Source organism: Tyto alba, unplaced genomic scaffold, assembly GCF_018691265.1.
Source record: "Tyto alba isolate M040663 unplaced genomic scaffold, T.alba_DEE_v4.0 Super-Scaffold_19, whole genome shotgun sequence".
NCBI classification, from domain to species: Eukaryota; Metazoa; Chordata; class Aves; order Strigiformes; family Tytonidae; genus Tyto; species Tyto alba.
Window position 1 is genome coordinate 1,292,700 of NW_024881281.1, and position 15,075 is coordinate 1,307,774.

Below are 15,075 nucleotides of genomic sequence, written 5' to 3' on the forward strand. Positions count from 1 at the left end.
AACTAGCTAAAAATAATACCGAGCCAGAAGTTGAGTAGAGTTGCTCTAAATTACCATAGCTGAGGATCTGGGCAACTGTGGCCTCTGTGGATAGCAGAGATTCTCAGCTAGTGTAATGTAAAATACCTTGTATAGGCAAACCCTCAAGGAAAGTGATTAGTGTGTGATAATAAAACCTATGTGGTTCTGGCTCCATGCAGTCTGTTATAGTTTGGATATGTTCGTTGGCCTGTTGTTGCTGCTAGGTGCCTTTGATTCACTTGTTTTCTGCTGCATACCTCTTAGTGGATTACTTAATTTGCACAGTGTGACCATGTGCACAATTAGTTGTTTATGATGGTCTTAAATATGGTGACTGTAATGTCAGGCACAGAGGTAAAGACCAGGAAGTTTATCAGTCAGGACAAATCTCTGACAGTAATCACATATTTTACACCTCAGTTTTATGTTGGGTAAACACATTTCCTTAATTCATCATCGAGTTCGCATGTCATGCAATTCACTTGCTGTCTTGATTCAAACCTGCTAGTGAAGAAAGATAATAGACTAGGAAATAATCTTCATTTACATGTAACCTGGGAGTTATTGGATTAGGTGACTGGAAGGTCTGTTTCTTTGGTTAGACAGACAACAATCATTATGTTGTACATGGAGAATTTTGTTAGTTTAAGAGCTCTTGCTGACATTTTTCCACCTGAATGATCAGCTAGCCTCGGGTGTTTGATTTCCTGATAGCCTCAGGAGAGCCCCTGTCAATGTTCAGTCTCAGCATCAGAACACAGTAGCAGGTAGAGCATGAGCTATTTTGGCTCTAACATCTGTTGCCTTTTCTCTGAATGTATTGCAGTGGTCTCTTTCTGAAGTCTGAAAAACTAACTTATTTTCCACATATCATGCAGATGAAGCAATACTCCATGTGAGATGCATTTTGAGAATGTTAGTTAGGCTGTTGCCTCACATAATCCAGTACTTGAAATCAGAAGTCTCTGAAGAAAATAAGTCTTGTGCTGTGTGCACTTAGGAGCAAAAAAAATGCATGCCTCACATGTAACATAAACAAAATAACAGTTAATGTCTATCAAAAAATTATCGTAATGAATGGAGTACCTGTCTTGCGTGTAGAATTAATTTGTGTAGGAGTGGGCAGTAATATTGATCAGGAAAAGCCTGATAGAACACTGCCAGAAACATGAAGAGAATCTTCTACAGGTCTGTGCGTATCTGAATACTTTTTTCTTGGATTCAGTGGAAGGGGAATTGATAAGTAAACGTACTAGATGCAAAAATGAAATCAGTAATTGATGAACATGGACTTTGATAGCAAACAGTTTCATAATTCATATCATAAGCTTACCTAGGAGAAATACTAAAAATTTGACATCTTCAATTTTTCACCTTTTGCGTGAAGGTGGAAATAATTGGTGGAAATAATTAGCATTACTGTTAGAAACACAAAAGTTTTCTAAGTTCTTTTGGTTGTTTTAAGACCATTAATGTTTTTCCTTCTTTTTGACATGATAATATCCCTTTAAGGGCTTTCTTCACCAGATCAATTCCTTTGCTACTAGGAGAACTAAAGCTTTTCAGCTGTCCATCCAATTTATCCTTCTGGACTTTTCTCATATCAAGATAACCAGCAGCAATACTCCCCTCAGGAGATTTGTATCAATTAGTTACGCATCACTAATTTCTGTGGTATTGGTGGACCACTCAGTTGTACGAAAGCTGTCTTGTAAACAGTTATGGCTGTTAGGGGTTTGTCTTTACTTTTTTAGTGAGGATTTTATTTGTTTTGAAATGAATCTTTTACATGGCAGCTATTGAAAGCCTGCAGATTTTCACATGTGCATGAGGAAATGTGGGGTAGCTTTAGACAGCTCCTTTTTGGATGTTAATTGCCTTTGGATTTCATATAATGCTAATGAGGGGCCATGTTATGCACAGCTTAGCCAATTTATTCCAAAGATACTTATGATGGAGAATATGTCATCCAAGAGATACAGGGTTCTCAAAATACAACAGCCATTTGTAGCGGTTGCATAAATCTCTTGTTGTCTGTCAGTGTATGTGTGTCTGCTACCACTGTCATGGCACTCACTTAAATGTATGAGTCTGAATTCCAGGCATCCTAAAGGCTGCTGGTAACTTCTCTTTTGCCCTATGGTCTTAATTATATTCAATTTAATTCACTGTAAAGGAAAGTGGGATGTAAATATTCTGTAAATGAGACTCTGGGGTGACATAGTAGCAGTCTGGCATTAAAAAGAAGGGTGTACAGTCTGAAGACAAACTGTATCTGAGATGACAGTCACAATTCAGAAGCCACTGTTTCAGCCTTACGTACCAACATATATGATGAAGAGGAGATGTGTCTCTTGTTCCAACGTGCACTAAGCTTTATTTTTGCAGTGTGGTGCTATGCTGCTCAGCAGATCCTAGGGGATCTATACGGCATCAAAATTTTCACATCTATCTCATGTAAGCTTTTCTGAATTGCTTCTGGTAAGTAGTTGGACATTGTTTCAGTTCCTGTTGTTCAGTAAAGGACTTGGATGTTGTCAGTGAAGTGCTTGCTGAGCCTTCACATACTGTGCTTGTGCTGTTCTTGCCTGCAAGCCTTGTCCATGTATTTCACCACCCAAGTTTCCGCGTGTATTTATTTCTGGTTTTTGGGGGGGTGGTTGGTTTTGTGTGCTGTATGCAAAGAGACAGACTCGGTGAGAGCTAAGCATGTATCAATTGCATTTTATACTCTCTAGCACAGCACTGGCACCACTTGCATCCTGGTGTCTGTACAGCTCTTCAACATCACTGACCAAGTCTAAGAAAGTGGAAAGAAACTATGGTGCTATATTAGTAATGTGAGTGGTAAATGCAATCAAGCAGGAAAGCAGGTTACTCCCCAGCTGGAATGAAGACCAGGCTTCAGTTAATCCCTCCCTTAGACAGAGAAAGGTGGTTTTAATCTATTATGCATTTGGTTGTTTTTTCAGCATTGATGTATCCGCAAATGCCATAGCACTGTTACAGTATTTTACTATCTATTTGCCATATAAGCAGATGTATCAGGATGTGAAGCTGTCTTCAGTCACTCAAGTCTAATCCCAAGTAGTGCCATAGGATCTTGTGAATTGCTCTGGGTTTATACAGAAGTAAATGACAGAATAACATGTCATTTTTAAGAATCTGTTATCTGCTGTCTGAGGACTTTTTTTTTCAGACAGCTGAATTTCTTTCACTGATGTTTAAGACAAAACTAATTTGATATTATTATTAGAGAAGGAAAATTTAAAGGACAAAATCATACAGGAAGCTCATTAAAATGGAAACACTGAAGTAACTGGGTAATTGGGCATTGATTCTGTCCTCACCCCCTCACTCACTTTCTGAGCAGTTTTGTATTAAAAGTAACATGTCTGCAGGATGATGCTCCAACATCTGTTATTGCTGAAACAAAATGATTCGCTTGTTTTTTTCCTCTCTCCACATTCTTCCAACATCTGCTCCTTTCCAGGAAAAAGGCATCAAGGGGTATGGGATTCTATCTTGGGTTAGGAGGGAATGTTTTGGTGGGGGATTTTGTGTTGCCATTCACTTCTATTAGATATTAGGTGACTGGCAATGAAAAGGAATAACGTGAATGAGGAGTCGGGGCTGCTAGGGTGAAGCCCATGCACAGCTACGTTGCTCTCAAGCGTGGTTATGTGAAACAAAGACGTTCCCAGGCTATGGCCTGTCTGTCTTCTGAAATGTTAGCGTCACCTTATGTGATTAAAGCTGTGCAAACAGTTTCCCTTATTTTCAGTTCTCAGAATGTTTGCAGGCAAATCACCGTCTGTAAAAGTATTCCACATTGGAAATGCCAGTAATTGTGTTGGGATTTTGATATTTTTACTTTATAGGTTGATCCAATAAATTGATTATAAATCTGTCTTGCTGAATGTTTACTATTTCAATCACTCTGTGATTATTCTGATAGGAAGCAATATCTTTTCTTTTATGTTTTGGATGATTGCTAAAATATATAAATTTGCATGTGCCAGTTTTAAGACTCTGTTTATGAATGTGGCTTTATTGCTTCTTAGTATTTGTACTATAACAATACAACTGCATAAAGGTTCATAGCAAGAAGACAGAAAAAGCCGAAGAATAGATTTGAAATAATATTTTGAAATCTCTTCTGATCTTTAATTATCATGATGTTAATTGTGTCTTCCAGTGTTCAAACTATGCTCTAGTTGGGAAAGCACATGCTTAAATCCATTCCTATTGAGGAAAATTCTTGAGCTTAAATCTTAAGCATGTGCATAAGTTACATTAGTTAAACGACTCGTAACTTTGCTTAAATCCTATCCAGTGCTAGACTGACTAAATATATTAGAATTGCAATGTAAATACTGCAGTAAATAAGATAAATATGAGTGTTGGTTTTGCTATGAACTCATCACTGATTTTGACTTTTACAGTCACTTTTATGGTATACAGCTGAAATAAGAAAAGAATGAAAATTTCAACTAATTTTTTAATATGCTGAAATGTATTAAGTTATACAAAAGAATCCATATTATAGTAATCCTGCATATATACAGAAAAAGTACTCAGCGTGCATGGCAGATGGTTTCAAAGGAAATCCTCGAGAGCGAGGATTAAAAAGCAATTTTCAGCAAGTTTAAAATGGGTCTCCATATTTGGGTCACAGATATTAACTCTTTCATTGCAAACAAATGAGGGGGAATTTTGGGGGGATTATTATGGAAATATTTCCCTCCATAACAGCTGACCAATGCGCATTGTGGAAGAAAGAAATGAGAATGTCAGTTGATTGTGCTTCTGATCCTGTTCTAACCGTGGGAAGTAGAGTTGTGATATACAGAGACAGGTTGCAAGTAAATGGGATTCATCATTCGGCTAACAAACATTGGCAACCCTTTTGAAAATAATGTGTATATGGCTTCAATTTTTGTTTGCCCACAGAAGCAAATTTACTCAAAGACAAATGCAAAAATTTAATGAAATATAAAGAATTATTTTGATTTTGTTGTTCTGGGTCTGCAAAATTGGAATTTTTGAGGAAACCCAAGGTATAAAGATGAAGATACCTAAAACTCATTTAACTTCAAATTTCTGAACTCTGTTCCTTCTCCTGTCACATTTCATCGATTTCATTGGCCTTTGGATCAGAACTTCATATTTTTATCCCACAGTAGACATGTGTGGATAATCCTGTTCTCTCCTGCCCATCACTTCCTATTTTAAACTTTCTGATAAATAATTTTGGTGTGTTAGAAATGGAAGATTTATACTTTTTTTACATTTAGTAAATTATACTTAATGACTGTTTATTAAAGTATAAAGACTTTACATAGAGCATTTTTCTGTTCCTTTTGGATATGGCAGGCATGTCTAATATATGATGAATATGAAATTGAACAGCAATACTTTTGTTCAATCAGGCAGTAATGGACTTGGGCTCCAAGTTATACTTGGAAGTATGGCTGCACTTTCAAATGGAAAGCAAGCCCATGTTTTCTCAAACATGTTTTAGGGTCACAGTAGAACTTGATTTTTTAAAAAAAAAAAAAAAAGATTGTATTAAAAAATAAGCAGTACCATGCAAACATTGTTCCTGACTGCAGGTGGTTGGTAGTCTTCAGACATCCAGAAATATTATTGTCAATACAATATATAAAAGTGATTAAGTGCAGATCAGCTTTGTATTCTAAGGGCAAGAGAAGACATTGGTCTTCCAGTTGGTAAAAATAACACAGCAAGTTGGAGATTATTGGCGTTAACTTATACAAGCAAGTAAACTTGTTAGGAATGTCGTTCACTTTTACATCAGTTCTCCTTTGTACACTTCTGTCAGTGTAAAGGAACCTCACGTTTGACATGAACCAACTTTTAAAGACTCCAGAGTAGAAACTCAAGCTAGACCTTAAGCCATGTTTATCACTAAACAATGAAATATAGCAATTGTTACTATTTTATTGTGTTCTCAAAGCTCAATGGGGTGTATTTTGAATAGATTTTGAAAATTTTCTGAGCAAAGATGCCTGGTGGTCTGTTAAGTGAATTATGGAAGTAATTGCTGGTTTAAATTTCAGCCTATGGAGGAGTTAATTGCTTTGCTCTTTGGCTATTATATTGGCTACATGTTAACAGCAAAGGACAATGTACTTCTGAAAGGGCATCATAAATGTCCTAGTGGCATAACTAACTGCAGGTTTATCACAAAATGTTAATTAACAATGCTAAATAATAGGTGTTTTCTGCTAAATAATAGGAGTGATCCAAGGTAGGTATCAGAGGTGTTACCTGCTATTCAGAAAAGCAAATTCAGATGATGGAGGAAAATAATGTTATAAGGCAGCTTTCAGCATTCAGTTCTTGTACCAAAGCTAGAAAGCTGCAGTGGACTTAGGATTGGCTTTTAGTTAAAATTGAATCTGTTCTTCTAGGTCCTTGTTTTACTTCATCTCCTATGGGAACTTTACCTGTGTGCATGATATGACAAGACCTAGCTTCATGTGACTTTACCCAGTGTTTTTATTTTAGCATAATCTGCGTTTTAGATTTATTCCAGCGAAAGGGAAACCTTTAATCTTTTTATTTGTAACAACTGGCTCTGAAAATTCGTGAGGCATCAGGGTGAGGAATAAGCTTAAGGAAGTGTTTGAAGTGGAGCAAGGAAGTGCGTTAGTGGATGTTTGCAGAGCACTCTTCCGTAGCACGGGAACAGCATGGAAGAGAGCTTTGAGATAGTTGTTACATTAAAAATTTTATAACTAAATTGTGGAAGTTAGTATTGTAGGCTAATTAGAGGCAGAATTCTATATCTTGGTGTTAGAGACGAGTCAGGAGATAACATGCTATCAGGAATTTGGAAATGAAACTAACTTACCTCTGTTTATGTAATAAAAGGGAGAAGCAGTAAGGGAATGCAAAAAGACGACTAGCATAGATGAAGCAACAGCGTGGGAAAACATAGTGTAGATGAACAGTAGTAGGACAACACTGAATCCAAATAAAAGGGCAATGGATGCTCAAGATCCAGATCAATGAGAATCTGGGTGGCAGTGTTAATTGTGTGAATGGATGACAAAGGCTTTGCCTCAGATATCTTGCAAGAAAAAGGATACATAAGCCTTAGCTGCAAACAAAGCATCTATGAACGTAACCAAAGTGTGATTTTTTTTCCAGTGCTTAATTCTTGGGACCTCAGTTCCCAGGGTAATTATGTGCCTTCAGAGGGCAATTATGACTGCCTAAATTAAATATCAAAAATTGAGCATCCCAAACTGTTATCAACCATTGTGTTGCAAAGTTATGATAATATTAATACTTGGAAGAAAAAAATTCATCCATGACAAGTTATCTTGGATCCACGTTTGTGCATATAGTTCAGAATTTTGCCTTAGATTTTTTTAAAGACTTATATCTTTCAAAGGGAGGCATAATAGATCTATTCAGATTCTTCTCTCATTGTTATCTTTCAGGACTTTTGTTTCAAGTGGTTTTTGAAAGTTTATGTGAAGTACCAGATGATCTGAGATAAGACCTGATCCAGATGTCTTTAGATAGTCAGAATAATCCATTCCTTTGACTTCAACGAACTTATGATCAAGTTCTAAATAAAGGAATTAGTGTTGACTTTATAGAATTAGTTCATTTCCTTTACTCACTGTACAATCAAGTGTTCAATAAAGCAGGAGTTTCTTACATGGAGTCAATTGTCTCATGGGTCAAAAGCAGCTTTTCGTTAGGGTAAATACAATGGAAGGGGAGTAAGCTCATGTTGATCACCAAAGATTTGACAGGTGGAAAAACAGAAACCTGAGTTCTCATGTTAGGGGCCAAATGAGTCATTCAGAAACTACACCAAGGTGCAACACTGAAGCAATATGTGACATACTGCTAAAATGTGTTAAGAAGAATACTGTAAAAGGGAGGATTATCAGGTGGTGATTGTCTGCTAGAGCTGTAAAGATACTCCACTTAAGTTGTGCATTGCTTGTTTTCAGTTAAAATAGTAACTCTCGGGGAAGTAATTCCTATTTTTTTGCAGCCTTCTTGGAGATGATTTTTGAAAGGGAAGGTTGGTACTGCAAGTAGGGTCTTGTGCAAGAAGTTATTCCCTTTGCATCTTCCTACAGAAGTGTACTTGAGCATTTTGAGATGAGATTGCAGCATTATGGCAGTGGGAATGGAAAGTCAAATAATCATCCGGGCTTAATACTTGAGTTTCGCTTAGGAGCTACCAGGCTGTCCTAATGTTGATAAATGCTTTTTCCACAGCAACATTGTGCTCTCTGACAAATATGTAAATCTCTGAAATTACTGTGTCATTGTACAGAGTTCCGAATACTAGAAACTATGGCTCTTTAAAGTAGTTAAATGCTTTCTTACTTTCAAAAACTCTTAACAGGAAAATTGAAGGTTCTGTTCCACTGAGCGCTTTGGAATTTCTCTCTACTTATATCTTCTTGTAGCGTATATTTATTAAAAAGTGTTTTCTGAGTAGAAAGCAATAACCTATTCATATCAAGGCCATGAATTCATGTTTAATGTAACTAGTTAGACAAAAGTGAAAGCTTACATACTGATAAATTGTGCTACAGATGGGCTTCTCTGGAATTCTTTATTGATAGTACTTTAAGTAGCGAGTTGAGGAGAAACAGATAATGAAAATTGATTCTTCTCTGCAGGTCTGTTGCTTACTGTTGGACTTCGAGAGACTTAATCTGTGAAGATAATTAAAGTACCTTTGCTCTGAATGCTGTAAGTGATATTTTTGTTTGTTTTATGGAAATTGTTAGGAGCCTATTTGCCTCATGTAGGGAGGAAAGGTGAAAACGCCGAAACACAAATGGTAGAAATGAAGGTGGTGCAGGTTTGTTATATGACCATACAAGTTGGCAGGAGATATTTCTAAAGAGCATTTTGTATTCAAGAACACCTGTGTCTCCATTCCAGGCATGCTGATAAATGCAGTAGCAGAACGCTAATTGCAAATTGCCAGTAAAGATACCAAAGGAAGCAATATTTTCATCTTTCTATCAGAACTACTAGATTAGTAATCTCAGGATGGTGGAGGGAATCTGCTGTTGCTCTGTGTGTTGAATTTGGTAGAGAATAGACACCTGAAGTATCAGTATCATCTCTTAAACAGAATATCACGTACAGAAGTTGGAGGGGTGATAAAACTTGTGAATTAAAAATTTTCCCATTGGTAATGACACAGGGTGGTGGCCTTGGCTGTTATTTAGCATAACAGTTGTTTGAATTTCAGGTGCCATGATAACATAGCAGGAGACTTAAAATACATTTTTACTGTTTAATAGACTTCTCACAGGAGCAGACTTGCCTGCTTTAAGCCCCATAAATGTAGAAGCATGGCTTCTGGAGCATCTGGAATAATACCCCCCACAGAGCATGGATCCCAGCAGTTGTGTCTGGTAGGCTACTGCAGGGAGGCAGAATGTGGGTAGGAGGCTGGAAACAGAATGTCATGGTTTTGACCTTGTTTCAGCATCCCTTTAGTATCCTTAGGACACAGCTTGCTGCTGAGTCTATAATTAAGTTATGCATGTTGCTAATGACACATTTCTTATTTCTACGAGAGCGTCTTTAAAACATGATTTTCTTGCACCAATGAAAACATGCAGAGAGCTCTTCATATCCCCATTTTTTTCCCCAAAGCTGTGGGAACAATTTTCTGGCTTGTAGAACAAAGAATAAATTATATAGCCAACATCTGCACCTGGCTTACTTATTAAGTGAATATTTGGCATAGATGCTAAACTACCTTCTGCCAAGAGAGCCTTGCCGATACAGTTGTTCAGGGATGAAGATGTGATAATGTCTTTTCCTTTTTGGTTCCCCAAAGCTTTTTTCTGGAATTGTCAAAGTGAAAATTTTGTTGGAAAGGAAAATACCTTTTTACTTTTAAATATCAGAGGTTAATGGTTAATCAAACTTTTTCTAACCAACCATGTTAAAATTATGATGGTGTATCACTTTAGTTCTAGTGGCAGACATATCACATATGGGTTGCCATTTTGATGGCTTTGAATGGTAATCTGACCCATAAAAACTGAAGCATAACATGCAAACTGATTTTTTTCTGGCCTACCCTATTCTGGATGCCATCTGTGTTGGGATGGAAATGAGCCTGCTCAAAATGTGGTCTGCCAGTTTTAAACAGAGTGGTAGTGCCGAACACAGATGGATTTAAAAGAATAGACTCATGTGAGCAGGAAGAGGCCAAAGATTCACCTGAGAGCAGGAAGTTTCACTTGGAAGCATATTATGCCTGTGGAACATCCATCAGACCTCTCCATGAATTCTTCATATGGATTAAGTAAACTAAATTTACTTTCTAATAATCAAGAGAAACTCCTCAACTTCCAAACATTGCTCTCCTTCCCACCACTGCCTTCTATTGCTGCTGTTCATAATGCAATACAGTGCAGGAAGCTGACAGCATCTGATCTTGTCAAGTATTTGCAGTGTATCCATTCAGCAAAACCAATCTCCGTAAACGATTTCATAAGTTCTGTAGATATGTGGGGTTTTTTAATTTGCCATATGAATCCTGTTGAAGTCCTAGCATTCAGAGCCCTGGGATGCCACTTCTGAATTCCTGTCTTTAACAATTTATCTGTGGTGTAGGAGAAGGTGAGTACCCATCTGCTGCTGCTGCATCTCTGCTCAAAAAGTTAAGATATTTAAGCACCTATTTTTCACTGTAGTAAATGAGATTTCAGTTCTTTCCTACTCAATTTAGGAGCGCCTGTTCTCTGAGGTTAGAGATTCAATGACCTTGTCTTATGTGTTACCACAAGTATCTCAGTGCTATTTATAATTCAAAGAAACACATATAAATGATTTTCACTGGTTAGGAGTATGGTCTACAGAAATCTCTGATTTTTTTTTTTTTTTTTTTAAATCTCTTTAAATTGATTACATTGTTTGAACGAACATTTGCTTTTGCAGTGAGGAACCATGTAAAAGAAGGCACTCATCGATACATTTCATGTTCATGACACACTTGAACATCCCTCTCAGGTCTTCTTTTAAGCCTTTTATTTCCAGGCTAAATAAACACCAATTTCAGCAATGTCTCATCTACTCCCTTTAATTACTGCTGTTGAGAGAAAGTTTCTGCCGATGCAAATGTGCTATTTTGTCATGTCACATCAAATTGCATCAGCCTTATATTTAGGAACAAAAAGAGGGGGAGGCTGAGACAGGATGTGGCTACAAATGGAACCAAAGGGTTTTCTTAAATATAGGCTGAAAATAGACAATTGAGGCAGTGATGCTTTTTCAAGCAAAAATCCATGAAAGGGAAAATCAAGTCTGTGACGACAGAAATGAAAAGCAGGGCTGGGGGTGTGAGAAGAGGGAGTTCTAGATGGAGGCGTGGGCTGGTGTCAGGGAAAAACTGATGAACTTCTCATTTATGCAAACACCCTTTGCATTGTCAGATTGGTGTCAAGTGGTTTTAGAATATGTTAGACCACATACATCTCTTGTTCCTCTGATGGCTAAAAAAAGTCCCTAGCCACGCTTCCCTCCAGCTTGTTGCAGGGCATGCCACCTGCCCTTCCCTTTGAATATCTCCCCTTCAGCTCTCAAAGCCGAACTTGTTGACTGCTTCCCCAATTGACTTACTTTGATTGAAGAAAAATTTTAAGGACTGGTTTTTGCTAACTTGAATGTCTCAGCTTAACCCAGTCACTTACAGGAATTGTTCTGAATACAATACAGCTTTATTCTTATTGACCTATCTGTTATGATACGCTGCTTTGATGTAGGGATTGTTCTTAAATCGGTGTGGTGCAAAATGGCTCAGCTTTATTCAATTCTTTGTGGCTGCTTACATGATGGTTGAATGTTGGAAGGTATTTCCTCTAGCTCCAGGCCTAACCTGGAGAATTCTATGTACTTTCTGTGTAAGCTACATAAGCAGAAATCAAGTGGTTTTTTTGGGGTTTTTTTGCATTAATTTCATAGGGTTGTACCTTACTAGATGAGATTTTGTTTGTTTGGGTTTTTTTCTAGTGGTGTAACCAAGCATATAGTAATAAAGTTAAAGGAAGAGTACCTAATTAAGGAGGAAGAATTTGAAGGAAAAAAAAAAGTAGGAGGCGGCATGTAAAACTTGTGAATCACATCTAGCAAAATTTATTTAAACCACAGTGGAAATATATGTAAAAATAATTACTTCTTGAGGTACCTTGTCTAGTGTATTAAATTCAAGTAGCCTAGTAGGCCTTCAGAGTGTTAATATACAGTACTTACTCAAAATATCTTTAAACATTAATTAATCCTTAAAAGGTTCTTGCAATGCAGGAGTGAAGTTACTCTTTGTGACTTCAGAGAAACTGCTGCACTCATAAAATTCAAGCCCAGTAATTCAAGTTGCCAGCAAACATAAGTTTTTGTGATTCAACAAAAATGAATAGAAATGTGCTGATTTACACCAGCCAAGAATTTGGACTAGTGATGTTAATGTTGCCTTCGGTGGCATTTACCTGGATAAACTGTGGTAGAATAAAAAATGAAGTTCTCTAAATTGAGTTCCAGTACAGATACCAGTATTCCAGATTCTTATGTTGGCCATATATTCATTTATGGCAATACACACAATTTCAGTTTTTAACTACTTCCAGCAGTAACTCTCAGTTCAATAAGCTAAAGCTAAATAGATTGTGGTAAACAGGCATAGAGAAAATTTGCAATAGCTGTCTGAATAAATGTAGGAGACTTCAAACAGTCCATCATTTACTTAATGTAGCATCTCTTCACAAATAATATTTCTTAAAAATTGTTCTTGAGGGCGGTGAGGCTCTGGCCCCGGGTGCCCAGAGCAGCTGTGGGTGCCCCCTCCCTGGAAGGGTTCAAGGCCAGGTTGGACGGGGCTGGGAGCCCCCTGGGCCGGGGGAAGGGGGCCCTGCCCGTGGTGGGGGTATTGGACTAAATGATCCTTAAGGTCCCTTCTGACCCAAACTGTTCTAAGATTCTATGGAAGTCAGTTTTGTTCTTCAGAAAATTTTAACAGCTTCCCCATGGAAAACACTTTCTGCCCTCTCAGAACTGGCCAGGAAATGATCTATTGAAATCAAATGCATAAATTATGCATGTAATACAGCTTGTTTTGAAATGGTGAGTCTGATCAGAGCCTGATGGCAATTAAGCTGAGTTCTGAAAGATCAGCTGTGTTTGAGAATCAGCAGACCTCTTGATGCGGATGTGATCTGTAGGCGTGCTAGCAGCACCTACTTATCAAATTAGAAAAATACTATTAATTTCTTACAGCTAAGCATTTGGATTCTCTCCTCAGAAGTAATTGGTGATGTTAGGGGCAATATTTTTATTCTTGTCACCAAGGATAATAAAAATGCAGTAGAAGTGCAGAAGTTTGTCTATTTACAGCATTATGACAAATGTAAGTCAAGTAGTATTTCAGGCTGCAGCTAGACAGGCGAAGGCACCCATCTCTTCATGGTTAGATATTACCAGTTCTCCAGGACTGTAAAGTATTCAATATAGTGATGCTGTAATCTAGACTCTTTATTTTCAAATTCACAACGGGAAAAATAACAACTCATGGTGCTAAATCCATATATGCTATCCATAATGAAAGATTTACCTCGAGCTTATGGCCCAGACTGCAGTGTGTGGTAGTCTTGTGTCTTTGACTGCCATGTTTGGGATTCTGTCTCTTGTGATTTTTGTTTGGTAAATGCATCCCTGCCTGTGGCATCTGACTAGACTGTAAATGGAAGCGTGACAGAGTCTAGGTGCGCTTCTACCAGGAATGGAGGGAGGAGGTGCGAGAGTCCAGCAGAAATTCTGGTGATACTTAAAGCACTAATTTGCATAGAATTTCTTATTTTTCATTTTCAGTTTAATCCAATTCCCAAGACTGAAGACAAGCACATCTGATTTTTTTTCTTCCAATGACTTTTTTAGTACATGAGAATTAAAAAATACTTCAGTAAAATGTGTGTTTTCATAGCAAAGAACACATTTCTGTTACACTTTTTCAAAGGAAATCACAGAAATTTTAAATGGGGAAGGGTAAAGATGGATGTTTGTTTTGAACTGAATAAGTCTGAAAATACTAGGTAAAATCTGCAGATCAAATGAAAAGACTCTATAAGCATTCTCCAGATTGTTCATCAAAAAAACACCCAACTGACAACACTACAACAAGAAAATGTTCTTAATTAATGTCTTCAGTTAAAGGAAAAGCATTGTGGATCTGTTAAATATATTATTAAATCTGTATTGTTTAGATAATAGGATGGGGAAAGACACTTGTGCTGAGTGCTGTGTCAAATTCGTCAGGGCATGTTTTAATTCTAGTTCACTTGCTGGATTTCACAGTTATTTGTCTGGGTACTGGGGTAATTTGGAGGGTTGAGTGAAGCCAGATGACTGTAATGAACTCGTTTTGTGTCTTTGACTCATTCTGGCAATAAAAAAAAAGATGCTATTTATGGGGTATTTTGTATTGTTAAGACTTCTGTTTCTCCTGTCTCTCAAACTTTCTCTGGGCCACTGTCTCTGTGCCATCACCAATAATTAAATCAAATTAATTCAGCATAATTGAGTTAATTATTAGCACTGGAGGTTAACAACATGACTTCAATTGAACCAAAGCTTTTATCCCCCTTTTCCTGAGGTTTCACAAAACGTAAACAAATCTGAATCATGGTTGAAACCTAAGGCAGTCCCATTTCCATCAAGTGCTTTTGCCAGTCAGAAGAACTATCCTGCCACATTGATTCTTTCAGATGGGTGTTGATAAATGTGCCGTCTGCTGCAAAGGGAAAAGAATAGTGTGGCATTCTGTATCAACATCCAAGTACTTCAGTAAAAATGAAATATTTTAATCACCCCAGAGATGTTCAGTCAAAACCAGAAAGATAGAGTAATCATTAATAAAAATTCATATATATAGAAGAGATTGAACCTGGTTTAGCTGACATACATCAAAAAAAATTAACACATAGGTTCCAAAGATTCAGAGGATAGCTTTTTGAATTAGGGATGCTATTGTGA

The 15,075-nt window shown here is 37.3% G+C and overlaps 1 protein-coding gene across 5 annotated transcripts in view; it reads left to right on the forward strand.

Annotated features, from left to right (window-relative positions):
* LYRM9 (LYR motif containing 9) overlaps window positions 1–15,075 on the forward strand; it is a 41,482-nt gene that overhangs the window by 8,851 nt on the left and 17,556 nt on the right. For all 5 annotated transcript variants that reach the window (XM_042791528.1, XM_033004821.2, XM_033004817.2 and 2 more), the window contains exon 2: window positions 8,706–8,778. The gene's annotated coding sequence lies outside the window, so the exon portion shown is untranslated. The remainder of the gene's footprint in view (window positions 1–8,705; window positions 8,779–15,075) is intronic.